Here is a 15,570-nt window from a genome sequence, read left to right as displayed (position 1 = left end):
TTTCTGCTCCAGCCACCGTACTTAGTTACTTAACGCAACACCCCTTTGCTCCCATCTCGTTCGAACTTCCGACCAGGACTCTATAGTTCAGTGCAGTCAAGCGACCTAGTGTCAAGGGATTCACAATGGAATACAAAGCACAGCATCAGCTGTAATGAGCAAAGCTTAAAGGTGCAGTCGATTTCCATTCAGGTAGAATGGAGATTTGGAAGGCATGGAGTCAGGTGGCCGAGAGACTGATCAGAGAGAATTGAATATTAAACCCGAACAAAGTCCTGAAAATGAATTGCACTGTTTGGAAGAAAGTGTAGCTAAGATCTGAAAAAAGATAATCGATGAGTGTGCTAGCTGCATTGCAAGCTTGGGGCTTTTGGAGGGCGATTACCTCCAACACTATGAAATTCAGTTCGGAAAAAAACTGAGGCACCAGCTGAAAACCAAATCTTGTCGCTGGATGTTGCTCTGTGAAGCATGTATCATGCATATCCGGCTAGCTTAGCCAGTTGAGCACCAGTTTCTTAATCACAGAGTCCCATGTTGAGGGCCATTGTTTTGAAACTTTTTTGTTCTCCTGAGTGAGCTCCAACTCTCCATTCCTCCGCCAGTGTCACCTCTCAAACTGAGTCTTTCCCCATCCCACTTTGTTAACATCATATGTGAGAGACAGGTTTGTCGGCCGAATGTGAAATGGATGGAACGACTTTAACTGTGTCAAGATTCATCTAAGTGGCTGAACCAACACAACTGCTCAGTCACGGAATGTAAATTGTCACTTCCATAGGGACAGATATTGTTGTATCCACGTGCAATAGGATACAGATCAGAAAGATCTGATTCATGAGATTAGGGCTTTAAACTAATTTATCGGGGGGAGGGTGCAGAGGTAAGAGGAATTACGAAATCAATGGTAGAGGAGAGGGAGCGAGTGCAAGTGAATGAGGGCATTTAAGGAGTTGATAACGTTTCATCAAATCGGGTCCAGATAAAAGCTGGAATAAAGACACTTTGCCTGAATGCAAGAAGCATTCGGAACAAAGTTAATGAGTTGATGGTGCAAATCAGCACTAATGGGTATGATCTAGTGGCCATTACCGAAACGTGGCTGCACGGGGACCAGGACTGGGAGATGAATATCCAGGGGTATCAGGCATTTCGGAAGATTGGACAGGAAGGAAAAGGTGGTGGGGTAGCTCTGTTAATAAAAAGATAACATCAGGGTAGTAGTGAGGGATGACAATAAGGAACAAAACGTGGAATCGTTATGGGTAGAGATAAGGAATAGTAGGGGGAGAAAGACACTAGTAGGCGTGGTCTATAGGCCCCCAAATAATAATGTTGAGGCGGGGAGGGCTATAAACAAGCAAATAATGGATGCGTGCAAAAACGGAAGGGCAATAGGGTCTACGGTGTTCTGGCCATTACGGAGACCTGGGTAGAACAAGGACAGGAATGGTTGCTGGACGTTCCGGGGTATAGATGTTTCAGTAAGTGAAGGGAAGCTGGCAAAAGAGGTGGAGGAGTGGCATTGTTAATCAAGGATAGTCGAACGGCTGCGGAAAGGTACTTCGAGGGGGATCTGCACACTGAGGTAATATGGGCTGAAGTTAGAAATAGGAAAGAGGCAGTCACGTTGTTAGAAGTTTACTATCGGCCCCCAAATAGTAATAGAGATGTGGAGGAAGAAATTGCTAAGCAGATTATGGATATGTGTGGGGGTCACACGGTAGTTGTCATGGGGGACTTTAACTTTCCAAATATTGATTGGAATCTTTGTAGCTCAAATAGTTCGGATGGGGCAGTTTTTGTGAAATGTGTGCAGGAGGGTTTCCTGACACAATATGTGGATAGGCCGACAAGAGGTGAGGCCACATTGGATTTGGTACTGGGAAATGAACCGGGCCAAGTGTTAGATTTGGTTGTGGGAGAGCACTTTGGAGATAGTGTCCACAATTCGGTGTCTTTTGTTATTGCAATGGAGAGGGATAGAGCTGTACGGCAGGGCAAGGTTTACAGTTGGGGGAGAGGGAACTATGATGCGATTAGGCAAGAATTAGGGGGCACAAGATGGGAACAGAAACTGTCAGGGAAAGGCACTAATGAAAAGTGGAACTGTTTCAAGGAACAAATACTGGGTGTCCTTGATAGGTATGTCCCTGTCAGGCAGGGAGGAAATGGCCGAGTGAGGGATCCATGGTTCACGAAAGAGGTGGAATGTCTTGCGAAAAGGAAGAGGGAAGCTTATGTAGGGATGAGGAAACAAGGTTCAGATGGCTCGATTGAGGGTTACAAGTTAGCAAGGAATGAGCTGAAAAAGGGGCTTAGGAGAGCTATGAGGGGACATGAGAAGTCCTTGGCGGATCGGATTAAGGAAAACCCCAAGGCTTTTTACTCTTACGTGAGGAATAAAAGAATGACCAGGGTGAGGTTAGGGCCGGTCAAGGACAGTAGTGGGAACTTGTACATGGAGTCAGTAGAGATAGGCGAGGTGATGAATGAATACTTTTCTTCAGTGTTCACCAAGGAGAGGGGCCATGTTTTTGAGGAAGAGAAGGTGTTACAGGCTAATAGGCTGGAGGAAATAGATGTTCGGAGGGAGGATGCACTGGCAGTTTTGAATAAACTGAAGGTCGATAAGTCCCCTGGGCCTGATGAAATATATCCTAGGATTCTTTGGGAGGCAAGGGATGAGATTGCAGAGCCTTTGGCTTTGATCTTTGCGTCCTCACTGTCCACGGGGATGGTGCCAGAGGACTGGAGAGTGGCGAATGTTGTTCCTCTGTTTAAGAAAGGGAATAGAAATGACCCTGGTAATTATAGACCGGTTAGTCTTACTTTGGTGGTTGGTAAATTGATGGAAAATGTCCTTACGGATGGGATTTACGACCATTTAGAAAGATGCGGATTAATCCGGGATAGTCAGCACGGATTCGTGAAGGGCAAGTCGTGCCTCACAAATTTGATAGAATTTTTTGAGGAGGTAACTCAGTGTGTTGATGAAGGTAGGGCAGTTGATTTCTTATACATGGATTTTAGTAAGGTGTTTGATAAGGTCCCCCATGGTCGGCTTATGATGAAAGTAAGGAGGTGTGGGATAGAGGGGAAGTTGGCCGATTGGATAGGTAACTGACTATCTGATCGAAGACAGAGGGTGGTGGTGGATGGAAAATTTTCGGACTGGAGGCAGGTTGCTAGCGGAGTGCCACAGGGATCAGTGCTTGGTCCTCTGCTCTTTGTGATTTTTATTGATGACTTAGAGGAGGGGGCTGAAGGTTGGATCAGTAAATTTGCTGATGACACCAAGATTGGTGGAGTAGTGGATGAGGTGGAGGGCTGTTGTAGGCTGCAAAGAGACATAGATCGGATGCAAAGCTGGGCTGAAAAATGGCAAATGGGGTTTAACCCTGATAAATGTGAGGTGATTCATTTTGGTAGGACTAATTTAAATGTGGATTACAGGGTCAAAGGTAGGGTTCTGAAGACTGCGGAGGAACAGAGAGATCTTGGGGTCCATATCCACAGATCTCTAAAGGTTGCCACTCAAGTGGATAGAGCTGTGAAGAAGGCCTATAGTGTGTTAGCTTTTATTAACAGGGGGTTGGAGTTTAAGAGCCGTGGGGTTATGCTGCAACTGTACAGAACCTTGGTGAGACCACATTTGGAATATTGTGTGCAGTTCTGGTCACCTCACTACAAGGAGGCTGTGGAAGTTCTGGAAAGAGTGCAGAGGTGATTTACCAGGATGCTGCCTGGTTTGGAGGGTAGGTCTTACGAGGAAAGGTTGAGGGAGCTAGGGCTGTTCTCTCTAGAGCGGAGGAGGCTGAGGGGAGATTTAATAGAGGTTTATGAAATGATGAAGGGGATAGATAGAGTGAACGTTCAAAGACTATTTCCTCGGGTGAATGGAGCTATTACAAGGGGGCATAACTATAGGGTTCATGGTGGGAGATATAGGAAGGATATCAGAGATAGGTTCTTCACGCAAAGAGTGTTTGGGGTGTGGAATGGACTGCCTGCAGTGATAGTTTAGTCAGACACTTTAGGAACATTTAAGCGATTATTGGAGAGGCACATGGAGCACACCAGGATGATAGGGAGTGGGATAGCTTGATCTTGGTTTCAGATAAAGCTCGGCACAACATCGTGGGCCGAAGGGCCTGTTCTGTGCTGTACTGTTCTATGTTCTATGTTCTAATCAGTTGAGCGGTGACACTATCCCTTTGGCTGTTACAATCAAAGAGATTGCAAGGGACCTCAGTCTAAAATCCAAGTTTCTCTTTCAAATTATCATGTTTAGATGGAACACAAGTGGCTCCTTCAGCCATTGCAAGAATTGTTGAATCATAAATTGGACTGTGAGGTGTAATACTCCCACAAGCTGTTTCTGTGTAATTTTCAAATCCCAATACCCGCCAAACTAATCAATGTGGCTCCTGTTAAATTTCAAAGGTGGCACAGCAGACAGTCATCAGTGAAATTAATGGAAACATATCAAATTCCAAACTCTGTCATTCCGCATCTCTTGCTGCTTCTTTCACTGTCTCTCCTCAAGCTCCCTCTGCCCTTCTAGCTCCCAGGGTCAATTGACAACTTGATGCAGACTATGACATTTGGTGAATCTGAGCTCGACCAAGAAAGTAGTGACAGGGAAGGTAGGACACAAGGTATTGAGAAGAAATTGTGTTTGCTAATGACAGTACGAAAATACATCAGGATCTCATCTTGCTTATTTTACCAGATGCTGATTACAGGAATGTGCACAGTGCTGATCGTGCACTCTCCCACAATTAATTTGCATAGTAATATAAACTCACCTGGTTCACTAATATCCTTTAGGGATGGTCTGGCTGACACGATGACTCCTAATTGCACTCAGGGATGGGCAATGATGGCCACATCCCATGAACGAACAAAAGCAAAGGAAAGAAATATAACAGCTGGAGGCAGTACAGATGATATTTACTGGGATGATCACGGGTATGGAGTGTTGCCATTTGAGGAAAGATCAAACAGATAGCGTTTGTACTCCCTCGAGTTCAGAGGAATGGAAGTTGATGTGATTGAAGAATGTAAAAATCGTGGAGAGGTTAGACATAGTAAATGTTGTCAGGATATTTCCACACATGGAAGAGTCTAGGACCAGATGCCACATACGCAGAATAAAGAGGTGCTCATTTAAGACGGATCTGTGGAAGAAATTCGACTCTGTTGATTCATTGAAAATGTATACCCTCGTAAGCTGTGGATGCCGAATCCTTGGGCATCTTCAAGGCTGAGATCGAAAGGTTTAAGTCAGTAGGGGCATTAATGGTTGCGGGGAGATGGCAGGAAAATCGATTCAGTGACGGTGAGATCAGCCATGAGGTGAGTAAATGGCAGAGCAGGCTCGAAGGGCTGAATGGTCCCGTCCTGTTCCGATTTCTTATGGTCTTAATGGCCCTCAGGCTTTTTCCTGAAAAGGAGCTGGGAGCAGAGTCTTCGAATATTCTAAAGGTAGACGTGGATAGGTTCTTGGTAAGCAAGAGGTGATTGCTTATTAGGCGGAGGAGGGATGCAGGTTTGTTGTTAGTATTGAGTTCGCTATGATCTTATGAAATTGTGGAGCAAGATCGAGGGGCTAAATGGCCTACACATGTTCCTCTTTCGCTTGTTCATAGGAGGCTCGAAGAGACAAAACATTCCTTCTCATTGTCCTGAATGAGTGACAACTTAATTTAGAACATTCTCACCAGGTAATGGATTCTTACCAAAGTTGAAACATTCTGTCCACACCCACAGTGTCTTAAACATTTCCGTGAAGTCACCTCTGACTGATCTAATTTCCAGTGCATACATGTCTGTCCAACAATCCCCGTGAGGCAATCCATCCATTCCTGATAATCGTCCACTACTCTTCACCTGGACTGCCTCAAAAATATTTAGAGTCTCCCTTAACTAACGGGACCTAAGAGTATACACATTATTTCTAACATGGGCTGACCTTCTAAAGTGCTGCAATCTGTAAGACCTTGGATATGGTGTTAGAATGTGGGATTGAAAGGAGCGACTTGTTCCTTTTCTCTCTGTTGTGTCCAGCGCCACATGATGGGCTGAATGGCCCATTTCTGTATCATCACTTTTCTATTGTTCTTTTTATCAGCAGAACTTCGTACAAGTGAAACGGTGCGTATCAATTATACTGGGTGTATTTCAGGTTAAATAATGCTGCTTTTTGCCAGGTTTAAAAAAGGGCTGGATGGATCTCTGTTTTAACTCCGAACAAAAATAACGGGAGATGTTAAATAATACAAGGGAGAGCTGATTGAATGTGCAAGACATTTCGATAAGTTAACAGCTCAAGATGAAATCAATTTCTTGCACACAGACTAGAAAGAGCAAGGCATGAAGAAGAAGTAAGGTTGAGTGAAGAATACAGAACACATCATCACTTATCAATAAAGATAGGGGAAAATTTTACCTGTGTTTCAGAAAACTGGTTGGACACGTGACTTGCCTCTCTCGGATTAACCGCCATAAAATATTATCTACCGTCAACGTGAGGGTAAATGACTGTCTTATCGACTTTAGTGCAACTTTCATGAATAACAGCAGTGTAGCATTTCCAATTTTTCTGCTTCCGGTAACTCTATCAACAGAAAGATCAATATTATTCCCCGATATTTCAATAAATTCATGTGTACAAATGGATTGAAATTCAGAAATTGTAGACTGGCATTTTATGACAGCAATATTCATTACGGTTTCAAATTACTTCAGTTTAGGAAAACGGCATTAATCAATAATTATATGTTTCACCAAACTGCTTGGAGCAATGTCCTTATGTTAAGTCACATCCTTTAGAATGAATCAAAGAACTTTCAATGTACATGTATTTTGCAAAAAAAAACTTAAGTCATCTTGTTTGTTCAGCGATCGTCATTAATATCAGTCAGCACATAGTTTAATTGTTTCACTGGGGGCATTCCTCCCTCGATAAATAGGGAATGTTTTCAGTGTGTGCAGCTGTGTTTACTTGGGAGAGGTCTCCAGTACAGACAGCAATCATTGAATCTCAGAGCCAGTCCAACCATGTTCTGGATTGCTCCACTTGAGCTTCGAATTCTTTGGGTCATTGTCGACATGCAAAGGATTTACTACCCGCTCCACGCTGCAGTCGCTGTCACTGGCGAGTCATATTCAGTGTTTATTGCCCTTGTCCATGAGACCCAATTGTTAATGTCATTCTGTGTAACGTTCTCGTCTCTATCTCCTAATGCATTGGGAACAGTTTTCCCTCCCGCATGGCAGCCATTCTCGTCTCCCTATTCCCTGGAAGCGACTTTCACTCTTCCCACTTTCGTAACTATAGGGTCGGCCTGAAGTAAAATATAAAATAATTTCCAGTATTGGGATTCGCAGCCAATTCCAAGTCAACTTATTCAACACATAAAAATGCACAGTTTGCAGCGGTTACTTCCGACTGTAAACCCTGTCTCAAGCAGAGTGTAACTCAGTAAAAATGCTGCAGCTATTCCGCAGAATCCTTACACACTGTTGCTCCTGTTTTCAATCTGGAAAAAAATGAGTTAATTGTGCCCCTCTTCCTGACAGTGAACTTATTGAAGCATTGCATCCTGCATCGAGGAAGATGTGGACTTTCCAAATGTGTCGCACGTTGCCTAATTTCCATGTCACTGGCGGATCGACTGGTCATTATCATCGATCTCAAACTGAGGCAAATTCCAATCTGCTTCATTTATCAATTTTTGTTCATTACTCACATCAAAGTGTGCAATATCCATGCTGTCCTGCTTTATGCCGTCACTGATTTTTCTGTCTGGTTTACTGTCACGTTCACCTTTGATAGATTCATGGTCATTACTTGTCAGAAACTTAAAATAAAATACTGCACCGCGAAAATGGCAGCTGTCGTTCTCGGAACAGTGAGTGTGCTGTTCAGTGTAAAGAACATTTTTCTGGTTCTTCATGTATGAGGAAAGATATATGCTTTCCAATAATCCCTATTTCTGTGATGAAGATTCTGACGTCTTCACTTCACCAGCGTGGGCAGCAACTGAAGGTCTCCATGGTATGTTAACCCCATGTGTTCCTTTCCTGTTGATTTTGCTGCTCAATGCTTTAACTGTTAAACACATTCTAGTGTCGAGCAAAGTCCGCAGGAGACTTCTGAACCACAAGAGTGCGGAAAGTCCAACTGACCTGCAGATAGAGAAGCGAAGGAAATCTATCATCTTACTATTTAGTCCATCAGGAAATTTTATCCTGTTATGGTCAGTATTCCTGTCCAGTTCTTTCTGTGACCGTTTGTATGATTCAGATTTAATTCGCTTCTATCCACCGTGATTTGTGAGGGAACTGGGGTTCATGCTTCAACTCTTGAGTTGTTGCAGCAACACATGCATTTATGTAGTGACCCAGACACAATTCAGAGAGGATCTGTTGAATGTTTTTATATATCCATTTATTGCAGTCGCGAAATTCATTAAACAGTGAACAGATATTCCATCATCACAGCGTGTTTGTCTGACATTCTGCGCAAAACCTCAGTGAGACATGGACAGTGAGGAGAGCTTTTGTGTTCCTTATCCAGGTTAAGAGATGAACATGAATTCCCGAAATCGAAAGAAAAACGAATTCAGTCTAGAAAAGCTGCGGAGTATAATTTGTTACTTTATATGACTCAGTTTGTACCGGAGACGTTGAGCGCTCATGTATAGTTTTCCCATTAACTTGGGAGGGTGGTCCATGTTTGTAGCATTTTACTTCATATACAAATACCTCCGTCAAAGCAAAGAGCTGCGAGCATCGCACTCCTGCGACTCCCGCCACACCCCCGCCCCACTCTTACCCTAACACCACCCTCTGCTCCCCCCCCCCAACTTCCTTCCCCCATGGAATATGTCTACTATTTGTGAGTTGAAGAATTGAGAAGAAATTAATTAATGGGGTGGGGTGGCCGGATTATGAGACAAAAAGTGACCATAACATATTAACCGTAAAATTCCATGGAGCTACAGTTTCAGAGTCAGATTAGGACTCGAAAGGGATATTGCAATGTTGAAGATGACAATTAATCAAAGCCCCGTGGCAGCATTCGACATTGCACCTGGTAACGTTTATTAATAACTCAAGCAAGTTTGGATTAAATTCTGAGATTCCCATGTGTGTGTTATAGGTCAGAGTGAGTTGTGCCCTAAATGTGATGGAGTGTTAAGTTCAAATGAGCAAATACATTGTAAATATACATGCAGCAGAGTATAAGCAGGCTTGGGCTCTCTTTATAAAGAGACTACGAAATAAATGATAGCTGAAAAATGGGAAATTCAAAGATAAAGAGATATATGTTCAATTACAATGAGAAAATAAATGAATACCATGTGTGTGAAAAAATAGTCATGATGTGGAGATGCCGGCGTTGGACTGGGGTAATCATAGAAACCCTACAGTGCAGAAAGAGGCCATTCGGCCCATCGAGTCTGCACCGACCACAATCCCACCCAAGCCCTACCCCCACATATTTACCCGCTAATCCCTCTAACCTACGCATCTCAGGACTCTAAGGGACAATTTTTAACCTGGCCAATCAACCTAACCCGCACATCTTTGGACTGTGGGAGGAAACCGGAGCACCCGGAGGAAACCCACGCAGACAGGAGGAGAATGTGCAAACTCCACACAGACAGTGACCCGAACCGAGAATCGAACCCAGAACCCTGGAGCTGTGAAGCAGCAGTGCTAACCACTGTGCTACCGTGCCGCCCCTACTAATTAGAATGCAAATCTCTACAGCCAGCCAGGTCTTAAAAGGTACCAGATAATGTGGTTTATCTGTACCTTTTAAGACCTGGCTGGCTGTAGAGATTTGCATTCTAATTCGTATTCTGTAACTTGATTTCTGTGTCTGTGCATTGTTGGAGAACAGAGACCACTCCATCTGACGAAGGAGCAGCAAGCTCCGAAAGCTTATGGTATTTGCTACCAAATAAACCTGTCGGACTTTAACCTGGTGTTGTGAGACTTCTTACTGTGAAAAAATAGTCAACTCTTTAAATCATTAAAGAGAATGTCGGTAAATAATTCGCTGAAACAGACACACGTGTCAGCTGGAATAACAATGCAAGTGTTAAATTCATAACCTTTTTTACTGTGTAAGTTACTGACAGAGACATAAACTCCTTTATCTTAAACATCATTTCCTCTCTGGAAACCAAGGAATAAATTTATCCTTAAAAAATCTCCCCAAACTTCTTTCACTATCTTGTGATTAAAGTGATAACGTGTCACCATCTGCTGGCAACTCACAGCTACTGCAGGCGCTGGTCTTTGTGAGTCTCAAATAAATTCAGTCGTAACTTGGGGGCGATTCTCCCAGCCCAGTGCGCTGCTCTATCCACTCCATCTGACGAAGGAGCAGGGCTCCGAAAGCTAATGGCATTTGCTACCAAATAAACCTGTTGGACTTTAACCTGGTGTTGTTAAAACTCTTACTGCTCTCGCAGCACAGCAAGCCAGCAGACATCAGCGGAGGTCGTTTACTGAGCTTCCCGCTGGGCGCCGCGGCCTCTGCACATCTCCAAACTCCATCTGGCAATCTGTGGCTGATGTATGGTTATTGAACACATTTGTCAGGCTTTGAAGTTTAGAGTAGGAGTTCGGTTGGTGTATTTGCCCTTTAATCAGCAGACACTGTACAGGAGCTCTGTTCCTCTTTCTCATTGTGATATTGGGTGCAATCCTCCTGCTGCGCTGGGCTAAAAACCAATAATTCCCACCTGACAGTCAATGGAGTTCCACATTGTCCGCAACCCGCCTGCTAAAATTCCAGTGGCGGGCAGGATGAGCAGATTGTAATCGAAATTATGTCAGACTGAAATTTATGCATTTGCTGGAGTTATCAGACATACATCCAATTCTGAATGGGAGTGGCTGAAATTTGCTGAACTCTGTAATCACCTGCCAGACATTGTCGACTTTTAATCTTACACACGGCATCTTTCCAAAGGTTTTCTATGTTTCCGAGAGAAGTGTTTGATCGGAGGCGATGGCCGAGTTGCTAAACTGTTAATCCAGAAACTCAGCCAATGCTCTGCTGACTTGGGTCCGAATCCCACGAGGGCAGATGGCAGAATTTGAATGCAACAAAAAACATATCTGGAATTAAGAATCTACTGATGACCAGGAAATCAAAGTCCATTGTCGAAAAAAAAATCTGGTTCTTTCATGTCCTTTGGGGAAGGAAATCTGCCGACCTTACCTGATTTAGAGTACACGTGACGCCAAAGCAACGCAACGTGGCTGACTCTCAACTGCCCTCAGACATCCAGAGAAGGGTTATAAATGCTGTTATGTGGAGATGCCGGCGTTGGACTGGGTTAAGCACAGTAAGTAGTCTCACAACCCCAGGTTAAAGTCCAACAGGTTTATTTGGTAGCACATGCTTTTGGAGTGTCTCTCCTTTTTCAGGTGAGTGAGGAGTTGTGTTCACAAACAGGGCATATATAGACATAAACGCAATTTACAACATAATGGTTGGAATGCGAGTTTTTACAGGTAATCAAGTCTTAAAGGTACAGACAATGTGAGTGGAGAGAGGGTTAAGCAAAGGTTAAAGAGGTGTGGATTGTCTCCAGCCGGGACAGTTAGTGACATTTTGCAAGCCCAGGCAAATCGTGGGGTTTACAGATAGTGTGACATGAACCCACGATCCCGGTTAAGGCCGTCCTCATGTGTGCGGAAGTTGGCAATCAGTTTCTGCTCAGTGATTCTGTGTTGTGTGTTGTGAAAGCCGCCTTGGAGAATGTTTACCCGAAGACCAGAGGCTGAATGCCCGTGACTGCTGAAGTGTTCCCCGACAGGAAGAGAACACTCCTGCCTGGTCATTGTTGAGCGGTGTTCATTCATCCGTTGTCGTAGCGTCTGCATGGTCTCCCCAATGTACTATGCCTTGGGACATTCTTTCCTGCAGCGTATCAGGTAGACAACATTGGCTGAGTTGCAAGAGTAGGTCCGTGTACCTGGTGGATGGTGTTCTCATGTGAGGTGATGGCATCCGTGTCGATGATCCAGCACGTCTTGCAGAGGTTGCTGCGGCAGGGTTGTGTGGTGTCGTGGTCACTGTTCTCCTGAAGCCTGGGTAATTTGCTGCGGACAAAGGTCTGTTTGAAGTTGTGCGGTTGTTTGAACGCAAGAAGTGGGGTCTGGGGATGGCCTTGGGGGCAAGATGTTCATCTTCGATGACATGTTGAAGGCTCCGGAGAAGATGTCGTAGCTTCTCCGCTCCGGGGATTACTGGGCAATGAAGGGTAATCTGTCCGCTGTGTCCCATGTTTGTCTTCTGAGGGGTTGGTGCAGTTTTTTGCTGTGGCGCATCGGAACTGTCAATCGATGAATCGAGTGCTCAGGATACAGACCAGCTGCCAAGCAGACGAGACAACGGAACGACGCCATCTACATGCACACCAAGAACAAGAAACATGAGAAACTCAGCATCACCATCAGCAGCAACCAAGCCTCTCCCGGTACGACAGTAGAAAACACTACCACTGCAGGGAAGTCCATTGTCAACTTGTCGGACTACACACTTCAACCAGACGAAATTGAAGTTCTCAGCTGAGGGCTCAATTTCTGCCCCACCACCAAAGTGGACCCCATCAGTCTTGCAGCGGACACGGAGAAATTCATCATGCGAATGAGGCTACAGGAGTTCTTCCACAAACCCCAAGAGGCCAACAGCGACCACAATGGGACAGCCAATGAACTGGAACAGCCGACAGAGAGATCTGCGGTGCAGCAACCAAAGAGGAAAGAGTCGAATTTGAGTCCTCCGGTAAGCTGCTGCCCTCGACTTGACATGAATGTCCAAGCTGTCAGGAGGTGTGTCAATGCCAGATTCATCAGCCGCACTCACAAGACAGCCCCGAACATCACCTAATCACGACGCAATACCATCCGCACTCTTAAGACCAAACGCAATATTGTCATCAAACCAGCAGACAAATAAGAGGCCACTGTCATACTGAACAGAATGGATTACTGCAAAGAAATGTACGAAAACTGATCAACGAGAAACACTACAGACAGTTACCCGTAGATCCGACCAAAGAAAACACCTGTCAACTCAACAGACTGATCAAGACCTTTGATCCGGACCTTCAGTGCACCCTCCGTGTTCTTATCCCACGTACTCCCCACGTTGGAGATCTCTACTGCCTCCCGCAGATAACCAAGGCCAACACACCCAGCCGTCCCAAAATATCAGGCAATGGGACACTGTGTGAGAACCTCTCCGGCTATGTCGAGGGCATCCTAAAACTCATTGTACAAAGAACCCCCAGCTTCTGTTGCAACACTACGGAGTTCCTACAGAAACTCAGCACCCATGAAGCAGTTGAACCAGAGGCACTCCTCGTCTCAATGGATGTCTCAGGACTCTACACCAGCATCCGCCACGACGACGGCATTTCTGCAACTGCCTCAGTACTCAATGCCGACAACTGCCAATCTCCAGATGCAATTTTACAACTTTTCCGCTTCATCCTGGACCACAACGTCTTCACCTTCAACAACCAGTTCTTCATTCAGACATATGGGAACAGCCATGGGAACCAAATTTGCATCTCAATAAGCCAACATGTTCTTGCAAGGTTCGAACAAGACCTCTTCACTGCACAGTATCTTCAACTGACGCTATACACTACATACATCGATTACATTTTATTCCTTTGGACTCATGGCGAACAATCACTGAAACAACTATATGATGACATCAACAAGTTCCATCCCACCATCAGAGTCACCATGGACTACTCTCCAGAATCGGTTGCATTCTTGGACACACGCATCTCCATCAATGACGGTCACCTCAGCACTTCACTGTACCGTAAGCCCATGGATAACGGCACGATGTTCCACTTCTCCAGCTTCCACCCTAAACACGTTAAAGAAGCCATCCCCTATGGACAAGCCCTCTGTATATACAGGATCTGCTCAGATGAGGAGGATCGCAACAGATACCTACGGACACTGAAAGACGCCATCATAAGAACAGAATATGGCGCTCGACTCATCGATCGACAGCTCCGACGCACCACAGTGAAAAACCACACTGACCTCCTTAGAAGACAAACATGGGACACGGCGGGCAGAGTAACCTTCGTCGTCCAATACTTCACTGGAGTGGAGAAGCTACGACATCTTCTCCGGAGCCTTCAACACGTCATCAATGAAGACGAACATCTCACCAAGGCCATCCCCACACCCCCACTTCTTGCCTTCAAACAATCGCACAACGTCAAACAGACCATTGTCTGCAGCAAACTACCCAGCCTTCAGGAGACCAGTGACCACGACACCACACCGCGCTGCCACAGCAACCTCTGCAAGACGTGCCAGATCATCGACACGGATGCCATCATCTCACGTGAGAACAACGTCCACCAGGTACACGGTACATACTCTTGCGACTCAGCCAACGCTGTCCACCTGATACGCTGCAGGAAAGGATGTCCCGAGGCATGGTATACTGGGGAGACCATGCAGATGCTATGACAACGGATGAATGAATACTGCTCAACAATCACCAGGCAGGAGTGTTCCCTTCCTGTCGGGGAACACTTCAGCAGTCACGGGCATTCAGCCTCTGATCTTCGGGTAAACGTTGTCCAAGGCGGCCTTCACGACACACAACAACACAGAATCGCTGAGCAGAAACTGATAGCCAAGTTCTGCAAACATGAGGACGGCCTTAACCGGAATCTTGGGTTGGTGTCACACTATCTGTAACCCCCATGACTTGCCTGGGCTTGCATAATGTCACTAACTGTCCTGACTGGAGACAATCCACACCTCTTTAACCTGCGCTTAACCCTCTCTCCACTCACATTGTCTATACCTTTGAGACTTGATTACCTGTAAAGACTCGCATTCCAACCATTATCTTGTAAATTCAGTTTATGTCTATATATGCCCTGTTTGTGAACACAGCTCCTCACTCACCTGAAGAAGGAGCGACACTCCGAAAGCTTGTGCTGCCAAATAAACCTGTTGGACTTTAACCTGGTGTTGTGAGACTTATTACTATAAATGCTGGCCAGCCAGCGACGCCCATGTCTCACGAATGAATTAAAAAATATGCGCTCTGATCATTTGAGCATTGAAAACACAAACATTGTATTCGACAGATTTCATTTCTTTGCATCTTTACAGACTTTATTAACATTGTGCCCGTGCTTGATCAGGAAATCAGTATTGTACCAACTTCCAACTTTACAGCAAAAATTTAATATTTTACGGTGGGACAGTGAAAGCTGAGTTGGAAGTCTGATCTTCGATCATTGTTCCACAGGACCAGGCTGAGGAGAAGGCAGTTGGTTTGTTCACTACATTTATTTATTTATTTTAAGTTAAATTTGTGTAAAAAATCGGAGGTTTTTTTTTAAAACAGGAAGTGGGCCCAGCAGGAGTCTGGGAAGGTTTTTGGAGGGTTTAAAAGTAGGCCGCACTTTTGAGCGGGCAGCATCGTTAGCGGGCAGCAGAGTGAGCAGGAGGCAGAGTGAAAGCTGTAGGGCTTTGGCT

The sequence above is a fragment of the Mustelus asterias genome, chromosome 30 (assembly GCF_964213995.1).
Source record: "Mustelus asterias chromosome 30, sMusAst1.hap1.1, whole genome shotgun sequence".
NCBI lineage: Eukaryota > Metazoa > Chordata > Chondrichthyes > Carcharhiniformes > Triakidae > Mustelus > Mustelus asterias.
This window is presented reverse-complemented; position numbering follows the sequence as displayed.